A 15,925-nucleotide genomic window follows, 5' to 3' on the forward strand; every position below is an offset into this window, starting at 1 on the left:
GGCTTACTGTAAAAAGCGAGAACAGTATGCATCTCATGGCTTCTTAAGAAAGAGAAACTGTAACAGCTGTCAGCTGCAGAAGAAATAATTAAGGATAGTTAAAAAGTAGGAAATGATTCATGACATTTCATCTCATAAAAGTGTGTCTGAGTTTGACAGTGCTGAGGATATTAAAGTACAAAAGCTTTAAATACTAAAAAGTCCCAAAATACAGGCTGTTACCACTTCTCTGATCCCAAGACAAAAGATCCAAAATGCTTTTGACAGTCATTGGCCTGAACTCAACTAAATTAAACTGTATTGCTCTCCGTCTAGGCTATACACTTCCTAAGATAATTTCATGACAGATTACAGTCAAATAACTGCGATGCCGATCTCACTGTGACTCACTATTTTTAACTTTTTTATTCTCATGCCGGAAGGAACATTTTAATATGCTAATACCTGTTTTTTCTTCTTAATAGCATCGGCTCTTTGAAAGGGTTGCATCCACTGGAACACCAGCTTTGAGATTACACTCCCAGAACAAGAGTGAAAATGGAGCCAAGTGCGCCTTACATCTGTCTGCGTTTGTTCATAAAAGTGGTCAGGATAAGGACAACACTGCGGTCCACCAGCCAGACAGTGCTCAGTGGTAATGTTGTAGGTGTAAATGGAGTCATGCTCTGTTGAAAGAGTAAGGCTTGTGTGCGCGCTCCCCTCATCCATCATATTTGAGGGTGTGTGTGTCTGTCTATGTGGGAAAAGAGAGACGGAGGATGCTCTCCAGCCGGGCCCAGGAGATGGGCTGAAGGGAGGATGACAGATGACGGATGAGGTGCCGTCATGGTTTCCTAAGAGCTCAGTAAGACCTGTCTTCTGGCGGCACGTCTAAATTATTACCTCAGCTTTGCAGGCGTTTGTAGCGCTCAACCCAGACTTGAGTTATTCCAGCGAGGCTGCAGACCTTTAGGCTTTGTGAGCTCATGAATTTGTTTTTGTCATTCACCCTCTGTGGGAAATAAGATACCCATCTGCATACCTCTTGCTGTTTATTCTTGAGATATAGTGCCTTTATTCAAAGCCTTAACGTCAAAGCAGAGTTGGTCAGTTGCACTGTTGGGAAGCCAGATGCTCTACTCAGCTTCCTTTTCACCAGCGAGGTGCAATTTAATCTCAGCTCTGAAAGCCATCTATTTTTTATCCCCCCTCTCACTGCTGTAGAATATGTAAGCATGTATGTTTCATGATTCAACAATCCTTTGCCACGTAGCATCACAGTATGGACGTGTATATGAAGAATTAATATGTTAAACACATTTCAATGTATGTTTACATGTTCCTGGAACAGCTGGTCTCAAACGATCACTGCTATTATAAAATACTTGACTCAAAAAAAGCCCTAATGATGAATCCTGCTGCATACTCATTAATTCAAGAGTTTAAAAAACATGCCAGGAGTGTGATCTGCTCCCTGCGGACAGGCAGAAGATCACACTCCAGATCTTGCTGTGAGCTTGGATAGCGAGGGCCCCCGTCCCTCTGTGTTTGACTGTGGCCCTAGAAAGCATAACTGGCAGGGAGGCTCAGAGAAATGTGAAGTAGACACATGTCTCTGCCAGACACTGTGGGTGCTTCAGCATGCCAAGTTGGTGTGGAAGAAAGTAGGGCAAACAATGCGATCCAAAATACAACAAAGTGGACATTTTCTTTTGAGCAGAAATTACACAAATACAATGTGTCGACAAGATTTGCATATATTTGCAAATAGAATAGCACCGAGGAGTCATTGTTATAGCAAGTGCAGCTTCCCTGCAGTCCCTTGGCACATTTGTGGTTTTGCAAGCTACAAACAATCTCAAAACACATTTGCAAAACTGCAAATGTCAGCCATAATCTGTGGGTGACAGTGTTTTGATTGTGGATGTCGAACCTTTAAGTAAGTGAGTCATTTCTAATACTGGACATAAACAGGTTGTTTCACACGAAGAGACGGAGAAGATGTGAAAATTCAGATATATTCTAAGAGACCTGTGAATCTGTGAAAACTTCAATGTGTAAGAAATAGAGCCTTCACTTTTACTGTTTTATTAAAGGTGTAATGGAGAGATGTCCATCGCCCCCACACTATTATGTACTGGACCTCTGCTCTGCCTGGCTGTCTTAGTCATCCCTATTGTGAAACTCTAATGTGTTTTCATTAATTACCCACAAACAGCTCCAGACGAGATAATGAAGATACAGCACTGAAAATGTCTCTGTTGCTGCACAGCTTTTGTCCGCAAGCCAGATTTTTCCCCCTAACAATTATCACCCCATTTGCCAAAATTAATGTTAGCCAAGTACAAAATGTATGTTTCTTTTGTTTGTTTAGGTTCAATTTTCAGTTTCTCTCTTGTCATAACTCTGTGCTTACGTTTGCTTAGGTTTAGGCACAAACACCACTTGGTTAGGGTTAGGGTTAGGGAAACGTCATGGATCATCCTAAAATACCTGGTTTGGTCGCCACAAAAATGTCTGGAGATGGTCCGACTTCCCATGAAAAATAGCCAGTTTGGTCACCACTAAAACGACTTTAAATGTCCCCACAGACTCAAGTTGCGGTCGCCCGTTTGGCAGACTCGCTGGCTTGTAACAACACCACCTCCTTCCCCACCAAGTCTGCTAATAAGCATATAATGCGAACATTACATGCCATGTCTGGTACAAATGTCAACCTCGGGTGTATCTGGTTCCCAGAAATGTTAACTGCTAACATTATATCTCGGTGACTGGGCTGTAATTACTAAAGGGACCCTCCTTCATGTATTTTCAGGATTCCACTTTGTGATTGAAATCAGTCTAGCACACACATTCCTCCATCCCTTTGAGCTCTGGGATGTTTCACAAAATGCACTTGTCTCTTTTCCCAAACCAATCAATCTCAATTAGCCATTAATTACAAATTGTTGTTACACTCTGACCTGAAGAAGATCCATAGTGAGACTGCAATATACCACTGCTTCAACCAGTCAGCAAATTGTGTAAAATGCCCATCACGTTCTCTTGGCGCCCAATGTAACATCTTTAAATTTTTTATTTTGTCCTACAAATAGTTCAAAGCCTAAAACTGTTCAATTTAAAATAGTACTAGTAGAAAAGCAGTAAATCCTCACATCTGAGAGGCCGAAACTAGCAGAAGTTTTGTTTACAAATGATTAAAAGCAGCGTCAATTAACTGTAAACACACTGACAACTAATACAGTTGGTGAATGTGTTTGCAAGCAGTTGCCTTGGTCACACATCCAGCAGGCATGAAGAAAAACACATTTCTGCCTCTTTAGCGATCTACGGTGTTCTCCGGCTAGCTACTACCTTTGAATGTTTTTGTTTGGTGCTCGGCAGGAAGCTTACAGTTACTTTGTCAGAGCTTTTTCCACTGACAGTAGCTGACTGCTGCTGGTGGAAATGGGGTTTGTAAAAGTGGTGAAACAAAACATTAAAGCAAGACAACAAGTTTACTACAGCTTTACACAACAGTGATCAGGAAAACCATTGGTAAATCTGTCGACCAATTGGCTGATCAACTACTCTGTTCAGCACTTCAACTGGGTATCAATGAAAAGCTGTGGGATGTGCTTGACAGTGTCCACCATAAACATAAAACATCTATTACCATGGTTACTGGTGTATGTCTCGTTTGCCCAGCTGTTGTGTCATATTGTGTACAGCGTCTCTGTAAATGCATAACATCAACAAACCAAAAGGGATGTCATGTTCTGTTCCAGTCCCAACTTAATGGTTTGATAAATCCTCATTACAAAACAAACGCTGAACAGCAGCGCTCACTTCCAAAAAACAGATGATCGTCAGAATAAATACTCAAACCTCAATGTGGACATCAGAATACATGAATTATGATCATATTTGGGATTTTCTGGATTCTGATGAAGACAGAAAAGAAAACAGAGTTTTATCTCTGATAATTTATGTAAATCAAGTATAAAATGATTCTCTGATAATGATGAGGTTGATAATACCAAAGGATTGAAGGCTCACTTTTGCCTAATTTGCCTCACAATGCCTCTTTGCTGAGGCAGCAGCTCTATGGCAACCGCACTGTGGAGTTTAGTTTCAGCTTAGTTATGAGTGCCCAAAAAAACAGAAAAAAGATTCATTACAAAAGAATCTAAAAACATTTTTTTTCTTCTATTTATTACTGAAATGCTGTGATAATATTCTTATGTCTCTTTTAGGCCTGTTTTCCCAGTTTTCCAGTGTATTTACATTTGTTAATGAAAACAAGCAACCAGTTTTAATAGATATATCCATTATGATTGAAAGATGAGGATATCTCAGATTTAAAGACTTCCACTTATGTTCTCCATTATTTTTTAAAATCCAATTTAATCGCTTGACTGAGTGGAAAGACTAAGTGTCATAGTAAATCAGTATTAATAACACTTCAGAAGCATCAATTAGCAACAACAAGGCACCAGCAGAGGGCATCAAAAAGTCATCATGTTCCCAGCCAACTATTTATAGGGCACCTCCAACAGCTACATTTAACAAGAATACAAAGGATGCAGTGGAGACTATCAGAAAAAAGTGGCGAGCTGTGGGGCAGCCACATGCTCATGGGCTCTAAATGTGACAGCTAAGCTGGACTAACATATTGCTGTCATGTTGTGCTGCAGAACAGTAGTAAAGCTGTCGGCTTGCTCAGACCTAGAAGTATACCAGCTGGACAGTACTGGCTGTCTCGAAAGGTCTGACTTCAGACGCAATTACAGTCTGCTTTCCATAAACTGAGATGAGGAGTACTGAGCTCTAGGATTGCATCCAGGATGAGCCATTTTACCTTTGAGGTTTAAAGTAAGGTGTAATGTAATAATGTAGTCATCCAGTCATTTCACCAGAGAAAAAACAACCTCCGTTTCTCAGAGGTTTGATAAACATGGTTCTGCTTCGCTAATAAAATATCTGTAAAACAATGTATCAGCCGACATCTACTTGGCACTCAGTTCATTTAATCCAGATGTGGAAGTAACTAGATTAGAGACGAGTGTGCCAGATCTCCACTGGATGTATCCAATCATGTTATGTATGAAATGCACCGAAGGAATAAGAAATATTTCAAGTGTGATAGCAGAGACGTTCAGTGGCAGCTGTACAGGCACTCTGTCTTGTGGCTCTTCTTGAAGCAGGGACGTGTGCCAAGAAGGAACTAAGTCCCTTGCAAATCCATTCACTGGGAATGGTTGTCATCCCTCCAATCCATTCAAATTTGATTTGGCAAAAAGTAGTTTGCATGACAGAACCTTGTGCTCCAATTGGGGGAGGTGATGAGGGGGAGGTAAATGACGCACATGCCCGGGAAGCTAAATGAGTCAGGGGGAGGAATCCCAGGGCTCATACAATACACTCGGTTAATAAATCTAATACCTCATTTTGAAATGGCAGTTAATGCAGCTAAGATATATCCAAATAGATTTACTCTACAGTAGATGCATCGCTGGTGCCTCAAAGAAAGACAGCTCAGGGCTCAAACTCTCCGGTTTGTATATTTTCCCAGTAGTGAAATGAATTTAATTACTGGTTTATATGCCTATTATTTTTCCAATAAATTGATTTTGTCACAATGAATGTCACCAAGGTGAAGGTGAAGTCTTCAAATTGTTGTTTTTTGTTGTTTTCCAACCAAAAGTCTAAAAGTCCAAAATATATTTAATTTACAGTGACAAAATGAGAAAAGCAGCTAATTTGTAGAATTAAGAACATGGAACAAGCAAAGTTTGGATTTCTTTCTGAATAAATCACTTCATTTTCTATCCACCAACTACTCAACTAAACACTTTACAGCACTTTAAAGCTGCTTTCATCAAAATTCTTTATAAATATGGACCAAATGACTGTGTTTGTGACAAACCCACACAGGATTATGACCAACCTCTCCTCAGCTCAACAGACCAGTTCAGCAACTTTCAGTCCTTTTATTTTAGCTTACAAGTTCAACACATCCTCATACCTAAACGACCGAATAGTTTGATTGCCAGTGTCTCCCAAAACAACATATATCACCATTCCCAAAACAACGTGACCAGCAACAAGCATAGTGGACCATCGTCTTACGCTCGCAGTTTGGTTAGGTTTAGGAAAACATTGTGGTTTGGCTTAAATAAGTCGGTCGTGTGTAAGTAAGTTAAAACAACTCACTGCTGGCTTTGGGTTTCACACTGTACACAAACAGCAGCCTCGTAGGTAAAAGTCCTGTGCATGTTTGACCCAACCATCCATTCTCGACCTCCTCCCTGTTTGCACTTTCTCACTCATTATACTGCTTTGCCTGACTTCCTCCTTTGCAGCCGTAATATGTACTACAACCACTAGAGGTCACAACCTAACCAGAAACACAAATATGGGTCTTAACAAGCTGCTCTCAAAGTCGACCTATATAGTTTGTCTGATGGGGACAGACTGGTAAATCTTCTGTTTCGGTTCATTCTCACTGCTCTCATCAGTCTCAATTTCAGATGCAACAGGCAGCTGCTGTCAGTTAAATAGCTACAAAAAAGTTTACACTACCATAACATGCCCCATAACATGGACTCCACCAACGGCCGTCCGCCTTCATCACCACAGGATCACAACAAACAACACAGAGAGGCTGATAAGAGGCCAGGTGGATAATTGATGTGGTTACTAAATGGCTAATTTGCATTGGAAATGAACTGCACTAGAGGGCAAAGTTATTGACTCGATGGTGAAACATAGTGGAGCACTTAGCAGATGATGAGCCAGATATCTTCCTCTGGAGTTGGTGGACACCAAAACAGAGTTAAAAAGAGTCTCAATATTGGACTTACATTCATTATATGGCAAAGAAACATGACTCCAAATGGTTGCTAATGTTCTGTATCTGCTTTTTGTGCAGAAAAGCAACTGCTACCTAACAAGTTAACCAAATAATCTTCTCAGTTATGTCAGCGTTTAGTTTCAGTTTGTTTCTGCTGCTCCCAAATGCCTAAAACTCAGAAAATGCCAGTTTAAACAAAATATTCTTTATTGGTTGGTGGATCAGAACCTTTAATCTTACCTTTTCCTTGTATTTTTGTAGCTGTGCATACTCAGTCATAGATACTGCAGTTGAATCTCGGGGCAACACTTGTAAATTGGTCAGAATTTATCGCTTTTTGATGCTAACAAGGACAACAGAGAGGAACACTGTGATTGTGTTACTTGAAACCCCAAGTGCCTGCCATCCATATAATGTGATTATATGCACAAACATACTGTAACACACACACACACACACACACACACACACACACACACACACACACACACACACACACATACAAAGTGACTCTTGGATGTACTGAAGCCATATTACATAATATTCCAGTCTGGAGGCTCTAACATACTTTGTCTTTCAAATCAATACCAATTAATCAACACCGACCACAACATTCTCTTTTTGTTTTCTAACGTAACATAAAAAAGGCTCAGAAAAATCAAAGTATTTGGACTGTTTGACTTGGAAAACAAGACAGGAGTCGAAAGGAATATTTGAATAATGCATCACTTGTCTTTTACTGTGCAATGCAATGTGTATTTACTGAGCATGCTGATGAGCACATCAGTAGTGAGATAGGCTATCTACAGTCAGGTTCCCATGTGGTTTTAAATGTGAATGAAGCCAGGAATACAAATTAGTGTTTTAATTTCAAGTTTAATGTAGAATGTCTTAGTTAAAGTTTGATAAAATAAATCTCATGTTTTATGTATCGTTGGATAAATTATAGTGGCTGGTTATTATGGGGTGTTAGCAGTGGTTACGTGGGACATACCACAATGTTTAAGACTACTGATCTCCCGTACTTCACTCTTAAACAAATAACATTAATTGAACAATCATTGGTAGATTATTACATGATCAGTATGTAATTACTGCTGCTAGGAGTGTCTTAGTCAAAACAAAACAAGACAAAACACAAAAGGAGCATGGGATCATGGGCGTTGTTGTCTTCATTGTCAATCAACCATCACTTCTGATGACAATCAAATGTGACATGCAGAACTGTTCATGAATGTTAAATTAAAAACTTGTTTTAATGTTATGTTTAGTTACGTGCGCCAACTTCCTTCATAACCTGCTGACTCTCTGGAAGTTATGGCGTTACCTTGTGCAAGAGTACATATTCTTCTGGGTTTGAACACTGTTGGAAATGTTCAGGATAATAACAAAGGTCTAATTCTCTTTAGACATTTTAATGCAGAAATGTTACAAATTACTGCATCTGTAAATGATCTTTAAATGAACATATAAGGAAATGATAAACACGATAAAACAGTTTTATTTGCATTTTATGTCATGGCCATAAGCATACATGGTCAGGGGGGAGGAAGCTATGTTTTACATAGCTTTTGATTAATTGTTTTTTTAAAACAGTAATTATCTGCATTATTGGTCTTATATTATCATTTGATCTATGTGCAGTAGGGCTGTCACAATATCAGATTTTCACTGCACTATTATCATGGCCAAAAGAATCACTCTCGGTTGTCACCTCGTTTTACATGAAGCAGTATTAATTAGCTAGCAACTTATGTCATCTTTTCTGCGGTATTTTCAGGTGTATTAAATATTAACATTAAATCAATGTTTATTTGTTTTTCTACCACAATTATGGTCAATATTGGTATATTGCCACACCCCTAATGTACGGTATGAGTTTTATTTACTGTAGTTGTGTTAATTATTATTACCCTTATCATATTGTATTATTATTATTATTATTATTATTATTATTAGCAGCAGAAGTATAACTACACTAAATAAGTATACCACATAATCCTTAATTTGCAGCGTCTATCAACAGTTTGGGATGATTAAGGTTAACTATTATCGAAAACAGCTCCCACCTTGAATTGTATTGTTTGGTTTCAAATTGATTTGCCACAGTTTATTGAAATAGACCTATTTCAGGACTAAAAAGACTTTGCATGTACCATAATTCAACCTTATACCATCTAAATGTCAGAAGGGTTACACACGTTATTAGCACATTTATGACTGCAGTCCTGACTGCACTTACATGGAACATGAAGGATGTGAGCGGATGCATTACATGAATTTATGATCATAATCCATTTAATCTTTGTCAGGTTTGGCATATTTTTCAGTGTCTCAGCGCTTTCAAGGACAATTCAACATCATAACTTTGCCTATAGGGGCTCTTGATAAAGTGACTGAAACAGGCCTACACAATGTATGGGCCTGTCAGATTATATTCAGCACCAGCTAATTTAATCCAGGCTTTTACCTAACATCAACATTTTATGAGATTAACACATTTCTTCACTGACATGCTTCTGGAGAACAGTGTCTGGTAGCATCATTATTTAGTGGCAATGAGTATTGCAAACTTGTCTTTCAGTGTGCAGATTGGAGATTCAGCATGAAAATCATTTCCTGTTCTGAAGTCTGCAGGATCATCATAATTTATGACTTTGGGTCATCTAGGGCCTGGTTGTCACTTGGAACTTAGACTTTGGAGGAATTATTATCAATCAATGATAAGTCTGGCTCATAATCTGTGTCACATGTCCTCTCTCCTGTATGTTGTGAGTTCTGATTTTGCTCTTAAATAAAGAGGGAAGAGATATCTTACATGTAATTAAAATTAAAAGAGGCATGTATGGCTATACATTTGCACATAAAAGGTAAAATGGGGATTTTTATCGATGATCTTTCTTGTCCAATCCATTCGTTTGAGGATCTCTTCAGAGCCCTGGGGAAAAAGGCCTCTGCTGAGAAGAAAACCAAAGCTAGCGTCAAAGCTGTGTTCTCAAAGCCAGTTATAATGAACTCCACATGTTTGAAGTCAGTCACATCTCCTCAAAGATGACTAAACTCAAATATAAACCGCTACTGTATAAATGCAACCAATGAAGTATTCATAAATAGGTTACGTATTGTTCATTGATCATCACACCGATTTTACTGAAGCTTTATTTTTGAGCTTCTCTCCAAGTATACTGTATGAAAAATTCATGGCACTCCACTAATGCTAGATTTATGACAGGACATCTTATATCCACTCAGACTCTACTACCTGATGCATTGCAGACTTGCTGAAATTCTGGAAATGTATCATACCTTCTTCTCCTGCATGACTAAATATCCCAAAACAACTGAATTTCCATTAAATTGTTGTGGATAATGATGGCCCCCAGAGGAGAAATCTCAACATTTTTGATGCATTTTCCTTGCAAATACATCAAGTGTGCATGCAAGGTTCCTCCTAACCTAATTGTAGATTTCATGGCAGGTTGCCATAGAATTTGCTGCAAACATTTATTATGCCAAGAGGATAAATGCTTTTGATAATAATGATACATGCTCTTTCATCTAAATAATACTAAGTGCATCATTGGCCGACTCTCTTTTGAGCAAAAACACTCCATTGTGTAAAATAGATGAAGCAGGACTCAAGGACTCAATCATTATTTTGTTTATGAAACACTTTTTCCTTGTACCTTGTAAAACCAAGTCGCCAGAATAAATGTTCGCTAGTACGTTTCCTCACAGATAACATTGCATTATGTTATAACTTTCTGTTTATTTAGGTACAATTTTCTATTTCTGTCTTGTCACAACACTGTGCTTATGCTCTGCTTACAACACAACTTGGTTAGGTTTAGGAAAACTTCACGGTTTGGCTTAAAATACCCGTTTTGGTCGCCACACACTCAAGTTCCTTGAAGACGTCAGAACTGAACAAGCCTCTTGGATGAGAGGTGAAACGTCTTCAAGAAACTGAAACAAGTCCAGTTGCCTACGATACAGCACTTAAAACAATTAGTTATTATGGAATGAAACCTACCTGGACGGTTGATTCAGCAGGAAAAATGCACTGGAATGTATATGATTTACTGTTAATTGTGCATTTCAATTACCATATTTATTAATTTATTTATTAGCCCTGCTTGTGGCATAGCTCTAGGGATGGCAGTATCAGCTAGTCGGTCAGCCTAACACTTAAATCCAGAGTGAAAAATCTTGGAAAACTCTTTAAATCTGCAATTTAATTTGGTACATTTACTAATTAATGAAACATACCATAAAATCCAGTTTATAAAGTGTCCACAAAAATGAAAACCGAGGACTTCTTAGGCTTGATGTTCTGCACAATTGTACAATAAAAAGGCTTCTGAACTTACAACTTTGAGAGAAAAATACTTTTTGTTTGATATTGATGCAGTTTAAAACTTCGAGTCGTTTGAAACTGCATACCATATCTACAGTTTACACAGAAAAAAAATGTATTTGTGGGTGCAGACAGAGGTTTTCTAGAGAAGTGGATTGAGGTCCTTTTACATCTCTATCAGCAAAGTCAGAGCAGGCAAGAAAACAAAGTGGGGCCTGGGTGAAAGGATTAAGGGAAGAAGAGGGCCCAGAGCAAAGAGCTGCTGCCGGTCTGATAAGTTTGCTGAGGAGGCTGATTCATATTGGAATTTGGCAGACCTCAAACCATTATTGCTTGCAGAGGACATGAGAAAAAGTAAGTAGATGATCCTTTTTTAAAACTGTGTCTAGAAACCTGTAGAAACTGTGGTAAGAACCCTTTAGTTTGTGTAACTCACATCAGCTGCAGCCATTTGATTAATATGTCTTACTAAGCTTATTTAGCCAGCTATCTACATTAGATTATGTGGCAGGCAGCTCAGTTAATTAAACCTGAGAGAGAGGCTAAAGTCAACCTGGATCAGCATCAGCTCTTTAACTAAGGGCCTCATTTTGTTTTGATTTGTTACCTGGTGGCATAATCCACCTTAAGTCCCTCCACAGAAAACATTTTTTCGTCAGTAGTACAATTGGAAATTAATAAGTGCTTGATGTGCGCTAAATTACAATGAATGTTTTTTAGACCACACAGCCGTGGTGATTAGTTAATATCTGTTGTGCAAATTTTTATGTTTAATCAATATTAACAGGTAAATGAAGTGGGTTTTATCAACGCCATGTCAAAGTTAATCTCCATGACTCCATGCTCCTCCAAGAGAACTGTTCTGTTAAAAAACATGCAGAAAATTCTCAGAATTTGGCGTCGCTATCGGATAACTTATATACAAATTCACTGAATCACTTTAAAGGTTTCAGCCCTGTGATGAACTGGTGACTTAGCCAGGCTGTACCCCGCTGTCGCCCTGAAAAGGATAAGCGGTTTCAGAAAATGGATGGATGGACTTTAAAAGGTGCAATATGTAAGAATTGGCCACCTGTCGAATTTATAACACAAAATAAATAGGGGACAACATATGAAGAGAGTAGCTGCTAAATGTAGCTGCTTGTTAGTTAGTTAGCTCAGCTAGCCATGCAAGTAGCGATCCAAAATGTAAGCTGGGCGCAACTAAGGAGTGTTGATGCTAACACCGCTAGCACGGTAGCTTTGGACCTGGACGGATTGGGACAAGCTGTTTAGCATGCTCACTTCAGTAGTCTCTTCGATATAATACATAGACACCATAACTTCATTACTGTTATTTCTTCTCATTCTGTAGATAATTTTAATTAATTTTTGGATGTTTTCAACTAAAATTCTTATATATTGCATCTTTTAATAGAGCTGCAACAATTAATCAATTAGTTGATTGAAAAAAATGAATTGCAGACTATTTAATGATTGATCATTTCAGACTCAATCACTCAAACTGCATCCAGCTTCTTAATGTAAGGAATTGCTGCTTTTCTTCTTCTTTGTCATTATAACAGTAAATGACAAGTTAAAGAGGTCACTTTGGGCTCTGGGAAATTGTGATGAAGCCCTACACTCTAAAACAAAGTTAGATCTAGATTGCTCTGAAGAGTAACCTGTGTTCTTAACATATTTATCTTAACTACCTACCTATACTCTATCTAGTGCTTTTAACATGTGGGGGAACGACAGACGTCAACACAAACTAAAAAAAAACATATTGTATCTCTAAGGGAATCACACTGAAGTCATGTTTTTAGTTACCTGACAAATGTATTTCCAATACAATAATACAACAAGTTTTTGTTCACTAGGTGAAACAGTCTTCCGTTTGCTGCTTTCAGTTAAGCACTAAGTGAGAACTTGGCTTGTCAGAGCATGCCTGCTCGAAACTGAATGCTCGTGGTTTAATAAGAGGGGTTATGATGGTTTAAATGGTGAAAGAAAAGCCATGGTGTGAAAGTGGTTCCTTCCAGTGTACTGGCTCTATTTTTCAACAGGCATGAAGACAACTGAACTGACAACTTGCATGTAATTAAACTGATGAGTGAAAACCCATTTCCTCTCTTTTTTCAACCAGATCAGAGGTGACTGTGGAAAGACAAAACCAAGTCTGTTTGGGTGAGTTTAATTTCCTTTCTGTCCATTTTGAATGACATGTTTTTTTGTTTGAGTTAACGAGGCAACTAAGCCCTGTGCTTTGTTAGTTTATTTTGTTTACTTATAAGACCAAGTTGGGAACACGCTACTCTGTCATCTCCCAGCTGAAACCACAGTCACCTCTTGTGGAACGAAGTGGTACTAGTAGACAGGATGGGCCAGGGCTAGCTGGTTAGCAATGCTAACCTCAGTACATAGAAGTCTTTGACATATTGCAAACACTGTTGTTTCTTCACACTCATTTTAATGTTTAAAACAAAAATTCTGGCCATATCTAAAAGATTGGCCCTTTAAAGGGACAGTTTACTATTTCAAGGGGCCAACAATGAAATCGTATGTCCCCTGGTGACTCAGTGAGTTAAAGAACATACAGTACCATGTAACTATGTTCTGGTTTCAATTCCACCACCTTTATCAATCTGGCTCCTCTCTTTCCATATTTTCTGTCACTCTCTTGCTGGATCTATCTAATGAAGGCAAAATGCCAAAAAAGAACACAATGTCAGAAAGGAGAGGTATAAGAATGTCAAAATGTAAAAGTGGTCTTTTAAATGTCAACCCTGAGATACATTAGTGAGCCTCAAGGCTTTTTTTGGTTGGATGTGTGACTGTGAGCTGAGTGGCTGACACACATAAACTTGCACTACTTCAGTCTGAATGTCAATAATATTAATATATATCACCATTTGGCCTGTCACAGGGCTTTTACTGAAGCTAAAAATCATAAACACATTTACACTTTAATCAATATCATAAAAAATATGGCGCAGCAATGAGTGTTCCCTTTCTCCTGAGACATGGGTGCCAAACACATTAATAAAACTTGAAGATAATTTATGGGTTGAGGGGCGCCACTACAGCATTTGAACGGTTATACATCCCTCAACTGACTGAAAAGGCTGGGGAAAATAACATTTTCTGCAATGTTTATAATGAGATGCCCTGCACAGCAACTGATAATGTGTTCCAAAAAACACTGCTAATGGCTGCAGTGATGAAGGAAAAGAGGATCAAAAACAGTGATGTGATTTCTTGTCTTATCCAGGCAACATGCTGTGAGTACCATTTAAAGTTTTATGAACAAACAAATTAAAGTAGGCTTTTTGACGGAGTTCAAACAGAAAAAAGAGCAGAAGATGAGGAGAGGTATCCCAGAGCTTCTGTCATGGAAGCAAGGGTTTGCTCTTACATTTATAACAAGGGATTACTGTATGTGCACGGGTTATACAACCACTGCAGATAGGAGAGCATATGGAAATAAGTGCTAGTTTAACTTTTTGGGCTAGGTGCTTGATACTGATATGGTTTTGAAACATGATTCCTTTTCCACTGACTTAGGTATAATACAGAAGTATTGGCTTAACCACACACAATTGTATTTTACAGGAGGCCTTCTGTTGTCTACTCCAGAAATTCTTAGTCTTCATCAAGACCCCCAGAAAAAGGTTGGTGTTCACCAGTGGTGAAAATAAAAAGGGCACCACAGGTATGTGGAAGGGGCACCAGCGCACAGAAAGCCATTATATGTCTATAGTGAAAAAAGGGCACGACACCATGTTTTCTCCCCTGGAAGGGCACCCTAGAAGACACTTGTTTATCATGTTTATCTACCACAGGGGCATCCAAGAGGGCACTTCTGCAGTGTTTATTCCAACATGGGGGTACATCGCCGTCCCCCCTAACCTCTGGGGCTTTAACTTAGAAAATCCTGAAAGTGCTAAAATAAAAAAAAGAGGGTTTTTTTGGTGTGTGTCCATTCAGAACTCAAGTGCACACACGTTCTCACTCCCTCACAAACACACTCAATAAAAACAAATTATATCACCAATACAGGCAATGTTGTGTAAAAACTATTCCCCAGTCTAAAATATGTTGTTTTATTTTTTTCTCCACAATCTGGCAACCCCTGGAAATTAATTTGTAATTCTTGGGCGTCTCGACCCTCAGCCAATGGTTTGCATGGCCTTCAGTGGAGGATAAGGGTTTATATAAATGTGTCACCCCTAGCTGCACTGCTAACCGATGCTAACGAGCTAATGACAGCTACAGTTAGCAACAGTTAGCGGTGCCTTTAGCAACAAGTAGAGCTATCCACAAGGAGATTTTGTAAATCAGGAGGTGTAGCTGTCATATTTCACAGGACTCCTTTGAACTTTTTCTGTGTTTTTTCAAAGTGACCAACTGTACATTGTACTTTTGAGCTCTTTCATTCAGCCACTAGGTATTTTTTGGAAAGGTGTCTGTGCTCCTATTCCAGTGTGGACGATACACTACAGCACCCCCGAGCCCTCATATCATGTGAGCCTTCTTTGTCTTCATATTCCATTCTTAATGTGTCTGTCGCTGAACTTTGCTGGCTGACAGCCTATAAATATTAATATAAATCCATAATGGCATGAATATTGGAATATATAATATACATAATATTTGGTTTCAGCTGCCAGGGCATAATCTGACTTAGACAATGCTGAATACTTCAGGAATGGTTTTCTTTTTTCGTCATTTTGCAGCTTTTTACGCATCATTGCTCAGACAAACACTGAAAG

The sequence above is a fragment of the Pagrus major genome, chromosome 4 (genome assembly GCF_040436345.1).
Source record: "Pagrus major chromosome 4, Pma_NU_1.0".
NCBI lineage: Eukaryota > Metazoa > Chordata > Actinopteri > Spariformes > Sparidae > Pagrus > Pagrus major.